The sequence below is a fragment of the Hemitrygon akajei genome, chromosome 22 (assembly GCF_048418815.1).
Source record: "Hemitrygon akajei chromosome 22, sHemAka1.3, whole genome shotgun sequence".
Lineage (NCBI taxonomy): Eukaryota > Metazoa > Chordata > Chondrichthyes > Myliobatiformes > Dasyatidae > Hemitrygon > Hemitrygon akajei.
This window is the reverse complement of record NC_133145.1, coordinates 24961091-24980667: the sequence shown is the minus strand read 5'-3', so window position 1 is coordinate 24980667 and position 19577 is coordinate 24961091. Positions and strand designations below refer to the sequence as shown.

General features: G+C 39.5%; 1 protein-coding gene across 1 annotated transcript in view; it reads left to right on the top strand.

Annotated features, from left to right (window-relative positions):
• myocd (myocardin) overlaps positions 1 to 19577 on the top strand; it is a 654082-nt gene that overhangs the window by 81197 nt on the left and 553308 nt on the right. The window contains exon 2 of the mRNA XM_073025871.1: positions 16084 to 16149. The gene's annotated coding sequence lies outside the window, so the exon portion shown is untranslated. The remainder of the gene's footprint in view (positions 1 to 16083; positions 16150 to 19577) is intronic.

Below are 19577 nucleotides of genomic sequence, written 5' to 3'. Positions count from 1 at the left end.
GGTCCACCTAACTTCAATTTTTCTGGTCAGTGTCTTTTGGCTGAATTATCCATAACATTGTAGAGTGCAAGGCATATATTGGTCAAAAACTCTTTGTTTGGTTGATTTATTTATAAAACTAGTTATACTAGTCAATTCTCAACATCAGTAAATGCAAGAAGGTGTACTTTTAAAATAATAACAGTTGGGAGAAAATAAAAAGTGTTTTGAAGAGTGAAGGGATATTTTTGTGGATTTGTTTCGCAAAAGAAGCAATTCTGTTACAAGAAAATAAGTGCTTATTAGATGAGTGTGATAACATATTAGTAAATATAATTGATCTTTATCATTTTGGTAGTCTGTTCCTAGAGGAGTGTATCTGAATCTATGACTGTTGTGATGGAAAATAACTGGTTCCTTGAGTCTCAACAGTAGAGGCCTGGACACACAGTTTTAATAATAAGGAATTTATTTACAAGGGGAAGTCGGGTCAACACAAGCAACTGCAATACACAGGAAGCGGTGTGGGGACAGGGTACAGTTACATATACAAAGAACAAGGGAAAAGCACTACGACAGCTATCCCCCTTGACCTTGGATAGCTGCGGCTCCCTTACCAGGACAAACGATAGACCTTCCCAAACATAAATCAATGCACTTACCTTCAATGAGGTGGTCTGTAAGAGAGACCAAGCCAGGCACATGACTCACCTTTTATAGCATGGGTCTGGGCGAGATAATCCAATTAAGGTGACCAATAATTTAGGTGTGCATTGATTAGTTGGGAGGGACCAAATGTTGATTGGCATGTGGTGTGTCCTTCGACCAGCCAGGTGGCAGTGCGTCTATCACGTGGCCGGTATCTTTGGATACAATGACCCTCAGCTGTTTGCATTTGATGTTAATGACCTGTATGAAAAAGCAGAATGTAATCTGTCAAGATTTATTGATTGTGCCAAATAAGGAGAAAGCAAAAAACTTTCAAAAAGATTTATGCATTTGTGGGTGAGAAATAAGGCTGCAGATGGAATGTAATATTGGAAAATACGATATTAATTTTGAAGTACAATATTTTTAATGGTGAAAAGCTAAATTTTGTTGTCCCAGTACATTTGGTCCATGAAATGTAGAGATTAAGCATGTGGCATTCCAGCATTCAAGCGAAATATTGTTGTCTTACATGGTATTATACTACAAAGACTCGCTAGAATTGCACAAGATCTTGGTGAGGCCTTACCTGTACTACATACACTACAGGTATATAACTTCGCTTCTCCAGAACAATTCATTGGAATGAGAGGATTGCCTGTAAGTGTCACTCGAAATTAAGAAGCATTAGCCTACGCTTTACTGGTGTTCAGAAGAATGAGAGATGATCCAATGGGCAAATTTTCAAAGGGATTGACAAGCTAGATGCAAAAATACTAGATATTCTGCCCTCGCTCAGGAGTTTTCCCCATTTTCTCAAGCTAGACAGATAGATAACTCCAGTCCTGACATAGTTGTAGTTGAAGGTTGTTTTATTATTCACCAATGTGTTACAGTATTCCAGGAGTCAGCGTAAAAAGACCAGTACTCCTCAATGTTCTAATGAAAGGCAGATGCAAACACTGATCTAAGCTCACTCAATTTCAAATAAATTGCTTCTGACTGAAATGCACAAATGATATAAAATAGCCAAACCTGATTACAAAAGCTAATTGTCTAACAATGCTATAATGAGCAATCAACAACAGCTTTGAACTCACAATTAAGCAGTAAGATCTGGCAGAGAGATCTAATCATTAGAAATAAAATAACAATCTGAATCAGGAAAGACATAACACTCCCTGCCTGGTATCTGTAAAAGATACCATCAACTGAACTCATGGGTATCACAAAAAAAATTAAACGTATTAGATTCAATTCTCCTGATCAATTGAATGGCAGAGTCAAATGCTAAAGAATAAATCAGACCATCATCAACTAGATTTGAAATTCAGGGGTAAAATCCTGTCCTTCGAGAGGGATCACTCCCCAAACTTCAAAATAACCTAATTAGATCAAATCCAGTACAATAAATCCAAAACAAATCTAGAGTCTGTACAAACTCAAAATATTGACTTTGCTTTTACAGATTTGTAACCAGAGTTCGCATTTTCAATCATTTTCCAACAGTCTATTTTTCCATTCATATAGTTCTTTGTTTCCCAAAATAATTTCAGGACTTTCCTTGGGCCTGCATGTAACTGCTTGCTTGCAGTTGTTTGGGAGGTATTGTTGGGGCTGGGCCACCTGGCTATTTGAGCTGTCCTGATGGAACCCATTATCCATCACCCTCTGGAAAGTAAGGTCATCCACTGAAGGAGCTAGTTTGTAGTCATGAGTGAATCTGTCTTTACCCATACAAAGGATGCTTTTGTGTTGCTTGTCAAACCTCTTTGTTGTGAGGTCAAGTTGGCAGAGGCAAGAGGCTGGCAGGACTGGCTGAAGCTCTTGTAAATGTGGATGCTGCTAAAAGCAGGAGATCGTGAGACTGGGGCACCCATATTCTAGAATGCTAGTTCTAAAGACGTTGACAGGTGAAAGTTTGTGTGTACTCTCTAATGCTAGTGCTGACCTCTGCAAAGGATGAGTTTGCAAGCTCATTGAATTGCTCGAGTGTATCCCTTGTGTACCTGTATGATATCCCTTCCTAGCAGGGCAGGATCTCAGCCTTTGGGTCGAGTGACAGCATTTTGCTGCTCAGAACTTGGGGTGAGGGCGGTGAGTCGCTGCTTCTGGAGTGGGGATTTCCTTCCAGTTGTCTGGAAGTTCATCACACTCATTGAGCATGGGGAAAGCTAAACAAGTCTTTTCATCAACCAATTCGACAATGAAGCCTCTTGCTCCTTGCCCAACCATCTGTGACACACCTACAATTGTCTTAAGTGTATAAGGTGAGAGACCATCAGTTATGTTGAAGATGTTTGTAACCCTCAGATTCGGCCAGCATGCGTTTGTCCAGAGGAAGACAGCCTCTGGCCCAGCCAAACAGAAAACTTGCTTGTGTGGATGCTGCGTGATGTGTTGCCTGGTTACAAATCTATACTGCAAAGTATCAGTCAGTAAACCATATACAATTAAATGATTGAGCTTCATAATCCTTATTCTGACTATAGGGTTAGTAAGAAAAATAAAAAGAAAAAGGGCCCATTTTAATGAAACAGAGTCTAATGTGCATGTCGGAGCTGATGGTTATGTCCATTCATTTCCCATTGACCTCTTCCGAGCGTTGCTGACCCTCGGACCCTCGCTGTAAGTCCACTCTGTCCTGTGGTCTACCAGTTCTCTCCTCTGGCATCTTCTCTTCATCTCTCACCAACAAATGACCTTCTCTCAGACATGCATAAAGAAACAACACGCCTCTTATTGGATGGCGCACATTCCAAAGCCCCTGTTAGCTCTAGTCCTAACCCAAACACTGCTGCTACATAGAAGGCATTACATTAGTGGTGAAACATTACAGAGAGGCCATTACATTAGCAGTGAAACCTTAGAGCATTACATGTTGGGGCAAAAAATATAATTTAGTGAGGGACTTATTGCTGTGATCATCGAAAACAACATATATCGTCATCGTATCATGAGGCAGATCGTTGAACATGACTTCCTGCTGGAGTTTTCCACAGACCTCAGTGCCAGAAAGAGGTGGCAACAGGAGGGGAAGTGGATTCATCTCCCTCCCCTCCATGCTGTAAGGAGGTATTGTGTCATTCTTCACAGACCAAGGAGATGGGCCAACATGAAGGGCTGTAATGTGTTAGTCACTGTTAAATTCAGAGGACTGGATGATGGTATTATGATCCCTTCGGCCAGTGGAGGGCTGTAGAATGGCAGCGGAAACGTATGGGGTGTGTTTTAAGGATGGGCTTTTGCTCCTCCTGAGGTTTCTCCCTGAAGCCCCTGTCCTTCCAGAGAGGGTATGGTTTCCAGTGCAGAGGGCACTGTTTGTTAGGATCATCCTTTTGAACCCAGTTCGCTACCTCAGTTTTATGCATCATGACAGGGCCTCCAACAGGTTTCTCTGATTTTCATGGTGCTGAGCTAGAGGTGGTCACAATAAAGCTGAGATTGTTCGTCATTTTGGTTTCATCCCGGAAGGAACTAGAAAAGGAGAAGGGTGCAGAGCTGCCTCCATTTTCCAGTTTGTATCTGGTCCCCTCTGACATCCATTTCTCTTGCTGACTAAAGGGGTGGGGGGGGGGGGGGGGTTTATCCAAGATGGTCCGAATTCCTCATGCAGAGTCCAGGTAAGACAAGCCACAAAAGTAGCCTTCAGCTTTGGCTGACTCCAACTCCAATAACAAGTCTCCTAGCTCTCGCAGTTGTAGGTGCTCCCTGCTAAGCATCATGGGGAAGGACTTGAGTTTGTTGAAGAGAGCAGTCTCCATTGCCTCTATGGATCTGTAGCACTCTTCCACTCTTTGCCAGACTAAACTGAGAGCAGCACTGGGGTGTTTGGCGTGGACTGACCTTAAACGTGCTTGTTCAGCAGACCTGGGTCCAAGTCTCTTCACCAGCAGGCCAAATTCTTCACTAGGCTTGAGCTTGAGGTCTTCAGTGGCATTGGATAATATGGACTTCCATGCCCAGTAATTTTCTGGCTTGTTGATGAAAAACCTGAGAGGTGGAGTTGAGTGATGATGGCGCTAAATGGTGACTCCTCTGCTTACATCTTTGGTAACAGCTTCATTTCTATCCTTGATATATCTTTTTACCCCTTTCAAGATTCTTTTGAAGACCCTGACCTGGAGTTACACTCTGACTTTATTTTTTTATGGAAATGGGACCCGCTCTCAGGGCCTCACAACTGGCCACTTTTCGACATGTCAAGGACACATCCTAGAAGATTAGCGTGCCTTCAGGGTGCCAGATTTTTGTGGCTCTGGAGGCAGGCACATTCAAGGCTGGTGCCAACACCGCCAATGACTGATGTGTCGCGGGAGAACAAGGAAGATCAAAAGCAGCGGGCTTGCTGCTGGCTGTGTGCCCAGAGGCACAGAACTTGGAAAAAGTGATGCAACAGACTTTAAATGCCATAAATCTGTGAGTTGTTATCTGTCCCCTCTCACTGTGAAATGGGGACAGTCCTTTTCCCCTTATTAGGGAGAGAGCCTGTGGTATGTTGAATATCAGCTGAATGAGTAGTCTTTGGGGTACTGCAAGTCTGTGTCTTTATTGATGCTTTGCTGCACACTTGAGTGCTCGGTGGGGGACGCTGATGTTTTTTTGCTGGTGGGGGAGGGGGATCTTGCTGCTACTTGTGCGTGGGGGGGCTTTAGGGCTCTAACGTTTAATTGTCATTCATTTTTTGATGTACTCCTCTGTTTTCATAGATGTTTGCGAAGAAAAAGAACTTCAGGATGTATATTGTATGCATTTCTCTGACATCAAATGTACCTATTGAACCTACTGAAACCTATTAAATTTAGTGATTCCAGCCGTCAGCAGGTCGCAACGTGCTAGGAATCTCGCAAGATCTGACATCATGGTTAGTTTGGGGTTCTTGCGGTAAGGTGCATCTGACCAGGAGTATGAGCAGAGTCATCACTAGTGTCATGCCATGGTATGCAGGAGCCTTGAGGGAGCTGGTCTCTGTTCTGTCCCCTTTTGGGTAAAGGGTGTCGAGTTGCAGGGTGTTTTCCTGTGGAAGAGGAGCCCCATCTTCAGTCTGACTTAAGTCTTCAGTGTCAGCTGTTGGGTGGGTATAAGCATAAGCAGACTAGTCTTTGATATAACTTGTAGTCCTCTCAGCTGAATGACATTAGGAGTTTGATCTAACATCAACATTGCCAGCTTGTTGCTCCATGCCCGCCTCAAAGACTTCGGCCTTGGCTAAAGGTGCCTCTGGCTCTTTTTCATACTATAGTGCCTCTAACATGGCTTCCTGGCAGGTTTTCTCTATGTTTAATTCAGCCTGTCTCAGTTTAAAGTCAAGTTCCCTTTGTGCTAACAATGCCTTGTCTTACACTACTTTGGCCCTCCCATGGATATCCAGCGCTGCTTCGCTGCTAGATTCTATGATCTAGCTGGACATTTGGCTTCAAGTCTTCTTTCCTCCATTGCCAACATTGAGTTTTTTCAAGGTTTTTCTGCTTTGCCAACATTTCAGCTTTCTGTCACGTAGGAGCTCGTAGAATCAATATCAAATCACTGTGGATGGCACCACCGTTGAGAGTTCTCTTTTCATTATTCTGCCCTAGCTTTCCTTGATTTTTTTTAAACTAGACTGATAGATAACCCCAGTCCTGACATAGCTGTAGCTGAAGGTGGTTTTATTATTTACCAATGCATTACAGTATGCAAGGAGCCAGTGTATACTTCTTGGTGCTCTAACGAAAAGTTAGATACAAACTCTGATCAAAACTCCCAACCACATTGCTTCTGACTGACTGAAATGCACAAATGATATAAAATGGCCGACCTGATGATGAAAGCTAATGACTTAACAATGTGATAATGACTAATCAACAACAGCTGTGAACCCACAAGTAAGCAATTAGATCTAGTGGTTAGATGTCCATCAGGAAAGGTATAACACTAGATAATCTATGAATAAACTCTGATTTTAACTGTCATTTTGATGACAAACTCAGCCATCTTCATCAAGGATAATGCCTAGACACGAGTAGTCTGATGGTATTTATACCCATAATGTCCATCCGTCCCCTTGATTAGTTAGTCCTCATCCAATTAGGTTTCCACTCTCCCACCTTGTTTACAATTGAATTCCAGTTCCTACTTAACAGCAAGACCACCTTCTTTGACAAAATTCTTTTTCTCTAGTTTTATTTCCATGGCTTCCATCACCAGGCAGTCCCAAAACCCACTGGCACGGCACGATAGTTTTGTGTCATTGAAGTCAGTGACAATTGTGAATGCCATGTTGTGCTACCACTGATTTCTCCAGGTAACCCAAATGGATACACCCCCGTGCTCCTTGAATTTTAACTAAGATGATGGTCTCGCTCTAAGTACAACCTGGAATTCAGTCATTAACAAGGTGGACACCGGAAGCCTGATTGGATGAGGACTAACCAATCACAAGGAATGGGCGATGGGGGTATGTATATCACTGGACTAGACACACCTAGGACACATAGATCCTGGTTAAGGCTGTAAATGCTGAGAAGCTAACTTCTTTGAGTACATATACCTTTCAACATGACTAGATCAGTTATTTGCTGTGCTAAATGATGCTGTTCATCTGGCTCAGTCAGCTTGTTTTAAAATAAGCCAAATTAAACAATCCATTGCCTTAAACTGCACTTTGTGCCACAGTAAAGCAGGTGCTCTACAGACAGAGCTTCTTTACAAAGTTATTGTTTAGACAGTACTCTGTTTTAACTTCAGACTGATTACTGCTTATCATTTACATTTTAGGAAGTCAAGGTTGACTTCTATTTATGACCAGGTATTAGAGAAAGCAATATTAGTTGGAAGTTTACTTACAATTGTTCGTGATCTTACAAGTGGCAGCTGCTGTGTTTAGAAAGCCAAGATTAGCAAACAACGAAGAGGTGAATATCCATCACACTATTACTTTGTCTACCTGCATTCTATCCACAACTCTCCTATAACCTTATTATGTCAATTTCATAACTAACTTTTCAACCTATCTTTGTATGATTAAATTTAATAATCATACCTCGGTGATGTCATCAAATGTATTTATATTAATTCTAAAGTTAAGGCTCCAGTGTCAAATCCTAATTGTATCTAGACAACCAGAAAAAAGACCCATTTGTATATACCCCGCTATCCATTGGCTAGAGAACTTATAACACTGGTACTAGGTCATGTCTCACAGCATGAACTTTATTTTTTGTAATAATGAATGACATAGCATCTTATCAATGCCCTCTGGAAGTTTAAGCACAGTACATCTGCAAGTTTGCCTTTTTCCATGACACATTATTTCTTCAAAGAAGTTTATTGTTTGTCTTTTTAAAAATCATGTTGATGTATCCTGATTATCTTAATTTTTTTCTAATTGCACTGATGTAAAGTCTTTAATTTTCTTCTAAAATTTTCCAAATGGCAGATGTTAAACCAGCTGGCCTCCAGTTTTCTACTTCACTGCTTTACTTTTGATTGTTTTTATTTCAGAAGAACCTTCCTGAACCCTGGATTAATTTGAAAATTAAAGTCACCACATTAACTTCTTCTCTTAACACTTTGACCCAGAAGAATGTGGAAACTTCTCATCCCATAATTCCAAGAGTCTGATTGGGACAATTTTCCTGAAAATTACAATTTTCCGAGTTGTTTCTTCCTTCCAATTCTAGGCTTAAAACTATCCCTGTACTGTTAGTTGCATCCTCTCATGCAAAATATCTGTTTAATTTAACTGCCACCTTCTCGTTTTCTGTTACTCATCCCCCTAGTGTGACTTTATTAACCATTTTAAATATCTCTGGAAATACTTGCAATTGTTTTGATACATTTCTGATTAGCTTTGTCTTGCTCAATTTTTCTCTCAGTTTTCTTTTGCTTTTATCATTCTCTCCAAACTTCTGTCCTACCATCTCTTTGTGTAATGATATGCATTTTTGTTTGTTTTGTGTGATCTTTAATTTTTATAGTTAATTACAAGATCTTCCTAGCTTGCTGAACTTGCATTGTCTCCTTATATACATAAAAGTATGTCATTTTACTGAGTTACCAGACTGTCACATTTTCTAGTGGATTCTTGATCCTTAATTTCTGGAAATCAGCTATGTATCATTTCCCTGAGATACCCTACATCTTTAACCCCATCAATTTCTACTGTGATTTGATTTTTTTTTTCATTCTTGTTTCTGTGTTAGCTTGGAATATGACTGTGGTGGAAACCAGCTGTGCAACAATTAACCGATTTACAAATTCCAACATTACCTCAAATGATAAATCCTAGCTCACATTACAATGATCTTTGTACAGCATTGTCCCTAAAAAGCAATATTGTCAGAAAGATATTCTGAATTTTGTTTACTAAATCTGAAAATATACGCTGGAATCCTGGGAAGCCTAGACTCTCAAACCAATTGCAATTTGACAGGAATGTGCAAATCATTGTCAGGTTCCGCGAAGAACCGATCTGCAGCATGGAAATAATTGGAAGTGTGAAGAACCTGTTGAAACTTTGTTGATGTGTAACATTTGTGTTGGATTTTATCACGGTATTATGACCATGGAAATTGAACTCTAGCTATCGTGGCCACATCTAATGAGACAAAATTTATCAAGAACATAATTTTACAGAATGGTAATGTGCCACTCCTTCTCCCCAGCTTTGAAGAAGAAAAAAACATAGTACAGCACAAGAACCATCAATGTCTGTGCCAAATGGAACTAAATCTATATTGCCTGTACATGATTAATTCCCTGCTTATGCATGTGTCTAACAGCTACGTACTTAAATACCACCATCATATCAACCACCACCACTAATCCTGACACCTTCCAGTTCTTTGTGTTTTAAAATAAAGTGTTCTTGCCAGTCCTCAAAATGCTCTAATAATCTTGAACAGATTTTCACCCTTAAAAGTAACCTTACTTTTTTTTAACGATTGGATGAATTTGATCCCTGGTTCTGTGCCTATCCTAAGAATGATTCTTCTGAAAGAATTAAATAATGGCACTAAAGAAGAAAACGGATGAGTTCACCATATCACTATGTGTTATTCCGTTATTTATTTTTTATATATACATACAATTCTGTAAATGGATGCTGACAGTGGTAATTCTGGTAACTCGTGACTTCCTTGTAACTTGGACGTGGGAGATTTAACCACATGCTGATTTATAGGACTTTGTCTGAAGTGTTAATTGAAATAACCTGTGCATGAGCAGTATTATCAGTCAGATCTGGGTTGCAGTGCTGAGGGCTTCCAGATGCTTTATAGTACTGACACGAAAAATGCTTCCAGTAATTTTATTGTGTCCCACCCAAACGACAAGTATGCATAAGCAGTAGCAGAAAAATACCAGCATATTATTGAGCAATTGTATCCATTAAATTACGAATGTACAAAGTTGGTATGGAATTACACAAGAGCAGTGTGAATTCATACAAACCTTGCACTTGGAATCTATCTGTCAACCTTGTTCTGAGCTTACATGTGCAGTTGTGTCTTATAGTGGCAGACTGATAATTGTAGAAAAGTCTGGTTAAGTAAGTATGTAGTCCAAATGAAATCCATTTGCAAGCACTGAATCTCAATATTATAATTATGCTCTTGATTTTTTTTGTTTCAAATTATGTGCTGCTGCAGCTATTGAATATAATATTTACACAGTTTGCAGAAGTACACTCAGAGGCCACTTTATTAGGGACACCTGTACACCTCATTAATGTAAACATTTGATCAGCCAATTGTGTGGTAACAGCTCAATGCACAAAAGCATGCAGACATGGTCAAGAGGTTCAGTTGCTGTTCAGACCAAACATCAGAATGGTGAAGGAATGTGATCTAAATAACTTAGACCATGAAATCATTGTTAGTGCCAGATGGGGAGGTTTGAGTATCTCAAAAACTGCTGAAGAGATTTTTGCACACAGCAGTTTCTGGAGTTTACAGAGAATGATGCAATAAACAAAAAAAAAAGAGCCAGTGAGCAGCAGATCTATTGGTGAAACTGACTTGTTAATGAGAGATGCCACAAGAAAATGGCCAGACAGGTTCAAACAGGAAAGAAGGTGACATTAGCCCAAATAACCATGCATTACAACAGAAACTGTGCAAAAGAACATGTCTGCATGCACAGCATGACAAACCTGAAAGTGGATGGTCTATAGCCACAGAAGACCACATCAGGTTCCGGTCCTGTACCTAATAAATTGGCCATGAATGGATATTCACAATGGGAATTCATTTCAAGTGACAAGACATCTCAGAATATTCAAATACGTGTAGTGCAGTTTGAAGGCTTCTGAGCACTCAAAGCACATTTCTTTTATCACGGTATTGAGGGACAGATATACAGACACCTGAGAATTGATCAATAGGAATATGTCTTTAATTATTCATTAAGTGACAGGATGTTCTGAATGAATTCATCTTGGGAGTTTCAATGCGGGCTTGATTAATATAAACATTCATCTATTATATACCCCTGCATACTTTGCAATAATATAAAATCAGAGTATCACATGTTCGTTTCATTGTCCTTAAACTTCTTTCCACTGCTGCCTGTAAGGAGTTTATACATTCTCCCCGTGACCACACAGGTTTCCTCCGGATGCTTCGGTTTCTTCTGACAGTCCAAAAACATACTGGCTGGTAGGTTAATTGGTCATTGTAAATTGCCCCGTGATTAGGCTCGGGTTAAATTGGGGGATTGCTGGGTGATGCAACTCGAGGGTCCAGAAAGACCTATTTCATGCTGTATATCGATGAATAAAATAAATAAATTAATTAAAGTGTCAACATTAGTTATATCATGAACAGGCTTAGTTTACATGAAGACTGGCTCCTGTTTGGATTAACGGTTGCTATCCACATAATGCCTGATTAAAACCAACATTTAATCCTTAATCAGGTTAATTTCAAGAAAGTCATAAAAATAAAAATGGTATGATTATAGGTTTAACATGTGCCTGCATGAAGTATTATTCTGGGATTTAAAAGAAGAGGAAAATTAACAGTTCTTGCTCTTTCCTGGGCTGCAATGGTAATCAGTTCTGGGATTCACAATCTAGATTAATGGAGTGACCAAGTGTGTTTAATTTGCTAATAATACAAAGCCGGGTGGCAATGTTGGTCATTGCATTATGTTTCAGGTGAAGTGAAAGGGCAAGGTCCTGGCAGATGGAATATATTTTGGAAAAATACAAGGTCACTCACATTAGTAGAAGTAAAAAACTCTAATATATAAATGATGAAAGTTGTCTTTGGAGAGACCTGGATGACTTTGTATGTGAGCTTTGAAAATTGACGCGAATGTGCAGCAAGCAATTAAAATGGCATGTGGTGTATTGGTCAATTTCATGAGAAAGTTTAGATACAAAAGTTTGAATGTATTCATGCAATTATATATGCCCAGGGAGGTGCTTTGTGTGGTATACTGTGTACTGTATTATTGTGTTTAAAAGGAAGGAGATTTATGGTAGAAGGTGTACAAAACTGGTTCAAAGCTAAGGAATGGCGATTATTCTAACTAGGCCTTTCCTGTCTTGAATCAGGAAGAGCGTGTTAGGATCTCATTGAAACATATAAAGATCTTGTAGCACTTCATAAGTTTAACACAGGAACCATGTAACAAAGCTACCTTCCATTTACAGAGCCTTGTAAAGGTATTCAGCCCCCAACCCTTTGTTCACATAAATGAGTATTACAACCAGGGATTTTGATCAATTAAACTGAGAATTTTTTATTTGTGAATCACATGCTCCTTTTTTACAATACAGCCCAGAAACATTCTAAAGCATGAAAAACTAAAAATTCAAAAACTGAAGTGTCAGCAGTTCAGAAGTATTTACCCCCCACCTGTGCCGAGTACCCTAGTTGAACCACCTGTTGCAACTACTGCAGCCAGCAGTATTTTTGGCTAAGTCTGTATTAACTATGCACAACGTGATGGAGCAAGAGTTTCCCATTCCTTCTTGTAAAATTGCTAACTGTGCCAGGTTAGCTGGGGAGTGCTGGTGTCCAGCAATCTTAAAGTCTTGCCAGAGATGTTCGATTGGGTTAAGGTCAGGACTCTGACAGATCCATTTAAAGACACTGATTTTCTTCATTTGAAAACACTCCATGGTTGCTCTGGCTTTGTGTTTTGGGTCATTGTCCTGCAGTCCTCCTCAGTTTAAACTTTCTGGCTAAGGCTAGCAGGTTTTTATCTAGGATCTCTCTGTATTTAGCAGCATTCATCTTCCAGTCCTGCTGCTGAAAACCATCCCGATGGAATGATGCTACCCTGACTATATTTTACAGTAGGGATGGTGTTACTTGGCTGTTGTGCAGTATTGGATTTATACCACACCTACCACTAGGTGTTGAGGCAAAATGTTCCACTTTAGTCCCATAAGACCACAGGTGATCCTCCAATTTTCTACATCAACAAATTAGGTGAGTTGTTAAGGTACTATTGCACCCAGGAAAAGTTAGTATAGCAATTACAAGGCTATGAATACTTTTTCAGCCTCACAATTTTGTTTTTTAACTTAATAAATTGTTGATGGGTTTTGGAATTATTCTTTTGATTTGACATGATGTGCAATATTTTGTAGGTTAGCTCAAAAAATCCTGATTTTAAATTTATAAAATGAGACCATAAAATTTGAAACTAGTTGTTGGGTTGAATACTTCTTCAAGGCAGTATTATTTAGCCCTATATTTGTAAGTTGACAGTTGAATCAATTTTTTTTAAATTACAGAATTTTAGTGATTCATGTTATGAACATCTAACTTTCTTTCAATGTCCATTGTTTCAAGACTGTTCTGTGCAATCTATCTAATCATGGTCCAAGAAGGATGGCCTAAACTTGTGCTGAAATTCAACTTCCAAATTCTTTCTACTAACTTAATCTCTTACAGCCTTTTTTGGATAGCTCTGAAAACTGATGCAAAGTTAACTTGCACTCATTGCATTTAATACAAACAGCAGGCCATCTTCAAGTGGCTTGTTTCTCGCTGCATGTACAATGGTCTGCCTTGGCAAGGAGACCCAATTTCATTTGGAGTTATCACTCTTAACACCAGGCACATGCTGGTACCTCCTAGTGATTGTTTACTGTTACTCCAGGATGTGTTGGTGAGTATCTTGAAGTTAGATATTGGAGAGAAGGCTTCACATTTTTTCTGACTGAATCCTTGATAGAGGAAATGCAAGTTAGGAAAAACTGATACCTCCTTTATAGGAAACCATTGCTCTCTTACACTGGAAATCAGTTGCGAAAGCTGTGTTAAAGTTCAAAGTAAATGTATTAACTAAGTACGTATATGTCATCATATATAACCCTGAGATTTGTTTTCTTGTAGACATACTCAGTAAATCCAAGAACCATAATAGAATCAATGAAAGACCACACCCAAATGTATGGACAAATAACCGATGTGCAAAATACAACAAACTGTACAAATTCAAATGTGGAAAATAATAATAATGAACAAATAAGAAATAGATATCAAGAACATGAGATGAGGAGTCCTTGAAAGTGAGTGTTGGTTGTTGGAACAATTCTGTGATGGTTCAAGTGAAGTTGAATGAAGTAAACCCAGTGCTTCTAAAGACTGATGATTTAGGTGTAATAACTGTTCCAGAACCTGGTACTGTGAGTCCTGAGGCTCCTCTACCACCTTGATGACAGCAGCAAGAAGAAAGGATGCTTTAGGTGATGGGGATCCCTGGTGATGGATGCTGTTTTCCAGCAACAGTGCTCCACGTAGATGTGCTCAATAATGGGGAGAGCTTTACTCGTGATGGACTAGGATGTATCCATGACTTTTGTAGGATTTTCCATTCAAGGGCATTGGTGTTTCTACACCAGGCTGTGATGCTGCCAGTTTAAATACTCTCCAGTACACTTCTATGCAAGTTTTTCAAAGTCTTCAATGTAATTCTAAATCTCTGCAAACTCCTAAGGAAGTAAAGGCACTGTTGTGCTTTCTTTGTAATTGTACTTACATGCTTGGCCCAGAGCAGGACCTCTGAAATAATAACACTTAAGAATTTAAAGTTGCAAACCCTCTCCACCTCTGATCCTCCAATGGGGACTGGCTCATGGACCTATGGTTTCCTTCTCCTGAAGTCTATAATCAGCTCCTTGGTTTTGCTGACATTGAGTGAGGGGTTGTTGTTATGACATCACTCAGTTAGATTTTCAATCTACCTTTTATATACTGATTTATCAGCACCTTTGAGTCAGCCTACAACAGTGGTGTCATCAGCAAACTTGAATATGGCATTGGAGCTGTGCTTAGCCACACAGTCATAAGTGTAAGGCAAGTGGAGCAAATGACCCTGAGGTGGTGGAGATTGCAGAGGAGATGTTGTTGCCAATTTGGACTGACTGCAGTCTGCAAGTGGGGAAATACAGGATCTAATTGCACAAAGAGGTATTGAGGCGAAGATCTTGGAGCTTATTGATTAGTTTTTAAGGTGATAATGGTATTGAATGTTGAACTATAGTCAATAAAGAGCATCATAATGTATGCATCTTTGCTGTCCAGATGTTCCAGGGTTGAGTGAAGAGCCAATGAGATGGCATCTGCTGTGGACCTGTTGCAAAGCAGTTTCTCAGGCAGGAGTTGTTGTGTTTCATCACCAATCTCTCAAAGCACTTCAGCACTGTGGATGTAAGTGACACAGAGCAATAGTCACTGAGGCAGGTCACCACACTCTTCTTGGACACCAATGTAATTGAAGCCTGCTTGAAGCAGATGGGTGTCACACACTGCCAAAGAGAGAGGTGAAAAGTATCAGTGAGCACACTAGCCCGTTGATCAGCACAGGTACCTAGTACTTTGCCACGCATGCCATCGACCCCGGATGCTTTTTGTGGGTTCACCCTCCTCCAGGCTGGTTGCACATTGGCTTCAGAGACTGAAATCATAGGAATCAGTAGGGGAATTTATGATGGTTTCTCCATGTTTTGATGGTCAAAGCGAGTATAGAAAGTGATGAGCCTATCTGGAAGCTAAGCCTGCTGTCTCCTATGTCGCTTGATTTAAAATTATAAGAAGTTTATAAGAGTATTTAAGCTCTGGCGCCATGCTCAAGCATCCTTCGCTGATTCAAATTTGGTTCGGAATTGCCACTTCGCCTGTGAAATGGCTCTCCGGAGATCATGCCTGGACCTTGGTATATAGATAGCAAACTGAATTGCTTACCTGTATCTTTGCTATAAAGTGGAAAATGTAGAACTAGGCCTGCTCTTGTAGTGGTCTCAAACATTACAATTAATTTTGCTGTCAACTTGAGTGAACACTGGAAAAAATAAACTTTAGAAACAAAGAAAAACAAATTCATGTCTTATTTCTGAGAACATTCCATTCTGTTTTATTTCCAATATATGTTGGTGAAAATATGAATGGATTATTTTGAAAAGGTAAGACAATTCCAGAATGTTAACCTTCATGTTTTCCTTCAAATGTTTTGCAGTTACTTGGGCAGGCATAGAGACTGAAGAAGCTTTGGTTGGAGATCTGTCTTTAAAAGCTAATTCTGGTAAGATATGTGATTCCAAGTTGTAACCGTTTTGGGTAAGGGTATGCTGTGATCCATTAATTACCTAAAGGTAAAAATTAAACAAGTGTGTCATTTGCCAACATCACTACCATATCAAAATAATTTACTGTAATTAACTTTTTTTTAATCTAAATGTAGTTAACAGTTTCACACTTATAGTGATTGGCAATATAATGACAAAAAGCAAATTAATGCCATTTTCATGCATCAGTGAACTGGATCTCCATTGCCAATGAAATCAGAGCTCCAGGGAACAAATGTGGGAACAAAATAGATTGCTCTCTTTTTTATTTATGAAAATAGCTGTTCATGATTAACTATATTTTCCAGACTGTTATATTTGGAAGGGGGATATCTCCTTTGTCTAAAAATCTGAACTTCATTTTGTTGGTTTTGATGTAATCTCTGTGTTTGGTGAGGTGGCTGAACAGAATTCTAATGTATTTTTCCCAGCTTACTTCATCAGAATGGGCACCTATGAGAACCATTTTAAGTGATTATGTAGTAGAGCAGCAGTCTAGTTGCCTTGTTGTGCCTGTGCCTGCTTTTTCATAAAGCAATTCACACAGCCTCACCCCTCCACGTTTTTCCGTGTAATCCTGCAAATTTTCTCCCTTTCAGTTATTTCCCATTTGGTACTTAATATCCACCCAGTGCCTTATGGGATGTGTTTAAATCCTTCAACTGTTTACTCTTTTCCATAAATGCTGCCTGGCCTGCTGAGTTCCCCCAGCATTTTGCGTGTGCTTCTTTGGATCTTCTGCATCTGCAGATGTTCTCATGTTTGTCATCCTCTCAGCTCAAAAGGAGATTAGTTGTAGTTGCTTTAATTGAATTTTTAACTGTAATCACATTTCTATGGACTCATTTTCTTTCCTACCCCAAAGAACAGAATTACAGAATTGGACTCAATTCTCCAACTGAATTAATATTTAAATAGGTTTTACACAACTGTCTAGGACACACATGGTTTCTGACTTGTCTAGATAACTTCCTTGTACTTGTATATGACCATATTAAGATCTTTCTGTTCTTGCACTCAGTGGCAAGTTAAGATTTATTGGGATCCTAGGTAAGATATTCCTATTTCTGATGACACAGGTGGAGGCTACTTAGCCCATTGAGTTTATGCTGGCTCTCGGTAATTGCCATTGGTCTCATTCCTGCACTTTCTTTCCTTCTCAAATGAATTCCATCCTGTCAGCCATCTACACAGTGAGTAAATTACAGCAGCCCAGAATAAACCGATCATATCATTGGAATTTGAGAAGAAACTGGAGAATGCCAGGAAAAAATGATGCAGCCACACCTGAGGTCAGAAATGAACTAGTGTCCTGGGTCTGTAGGGTAGTCGTGCTAAATGCTGTACTGCTGGATTTTGGGGTTCCCCTGGCACCCTGTTATGGGTGGGACCACAACAAGCCCCACTGCACAACAGATGAACTCAGGTGCAGGAAACGCACATTGGGTTAATTGCCCCCTGTGAAATTACATCAAAGAAGTAAACTAAAATATAATGCAGGAACTAACAGTTACCTGTTCTGCAATCTTGATCTTTCTTTAGAATCATTGCAGTCCTTAAAGTGTATGCTCATGTATTCAAGGTTAAATTCAAAAGGCAATGTCCTGGGCCATTGGCTATCAAAACTGCATTTAAAAGCAAAAAGCTTTTTCTTACACCTTCCTCTCGGGAGTGCGAGGGCAGAGATTCCTCACTCCCCAAAGTTGGGAAGCTGGGGACTTCCATTAAGATGGCAATAGTTTAGTCGCTTAAAACTTTCACTCTGTTTCATTTCTTACCTCCAAACTCTTTATCTCCTTTTTTCACTCCAGTCTGTTAATTTTTTTTACTCTCTTACCTGCCTGCGAACACGTCTGTCCTACAATGGCCTCAAGGTTTCCAAAATCTGGGAAAAAAGAAGTCTCTACGACTGCGACTATCTCAGTCTCCTTTGCCGAGATTGTCTCTATTTTGGAACAGTATCGAGAAGAGATGGTATCTGAATATAAATCTTTAAGTTCATTGGAGTCAAAATTGGATCAAATTAACGCTAGGGTGGAGGATTATGCTGAACGCCTATCTCATCTCGAGTTAACTTCCAAAGATTTAAAACGTTCAGCAGCTGGAAGCCATCTGTTCCAATTTGACTGAGCAAAACATCAAGTTAACATCCAAAATAACTGATCTCGAAAGTCGGAGTAGACGTCATAATCTATGAATTCTCGGTTTGCCAGAGACTATCGAAAGGGGATCTCCTGTTGAATTGTTTTTCTTCTTTACTCTCTGAGATTATTGGGAAGGAAATTCTTCCGTCCCCACCCAAGTTAGAGTGCACCAAACATATCTGGCCAAGCCCGAGCTGGGCTCTAGGCCATGTCCAGTTACTCTTTGTTTCCATTGATATCAGGTGAAAAACCTTCTGATCATGGAAAATTGGATTTCCGGGGTCACTCTATCCGTATTGTTGAAGATTACGCCCCTCAAGTTTTGAAGATGCGCACCCAGTATAAAGATGTTATGAAAGAGTTTTACAATCGTGGATTCAGATCCTCTCTGCATCACCCAGCCCATATCTGAATAACTCTTGATACTGGGGACATAAAATGGTTTAAGTCGGTTACGGAGGCTCAGAAATTTATTGCGAGTCTCCCAGCCATTTCAACTTCATCAGACTCGGTCTGATTATTTAAAATGGCCGACAAGTACGGTACTTTTTTTAAAAATTCTTCATTTTGTCTTTTTTCTGTTTTTTTAAAATTTCAGTATTTTTTTCATAGTTTCTCAAAGGTAGGCTATTCTGGATTATTATTTTAAATTAAGTCTAATATTTTTGGTAGTATTGTTTCTCTTTATGTATAACTTTGATTTGTAGTGCATAAGTTCCCTAGTTTTTGTATTATTAGTTAAATGGAGCTTATGATAATGTTACAAAACTGGAAGTTGGGTTTTGGGGTGTCTTTTTGTTTTGAAGAGCCTGCTGCTTTTTTTTTGGTAGCTATCTTGATTTGGGATTCAAGGGAGGGGTGGATTCTCAAGTGCCAATGCTATACGTTGATTTTTTTTTGTTACTCTTTGTTATTCAGGACATTTTCCTGTCCTGATTCTCTTGACTTATACTTCTGCCCCAGAGCTGTTATCTGAATGTTTGATTTTGTTTATGCCTACTACTCTTTATGTTTTCTTAAATGATAATGTTTAGTTCGTTGAATTTTATAAGCTGGAATGTAAAGGGATTGTATCATCCTGTTAAAAGAAGGAAGGTGTTTTCACATATTAAGCAACTCAAAGCTGACATTGTTTTTTGTTTGCAAGAAACTCGTATTTGAAGCTTTAATAATTCTCGTCTTATGTCAAGGTGGGTGGGACAGCACTTCCATTCTTCCTTCCTGGCTAAAGCTGGGGGGTG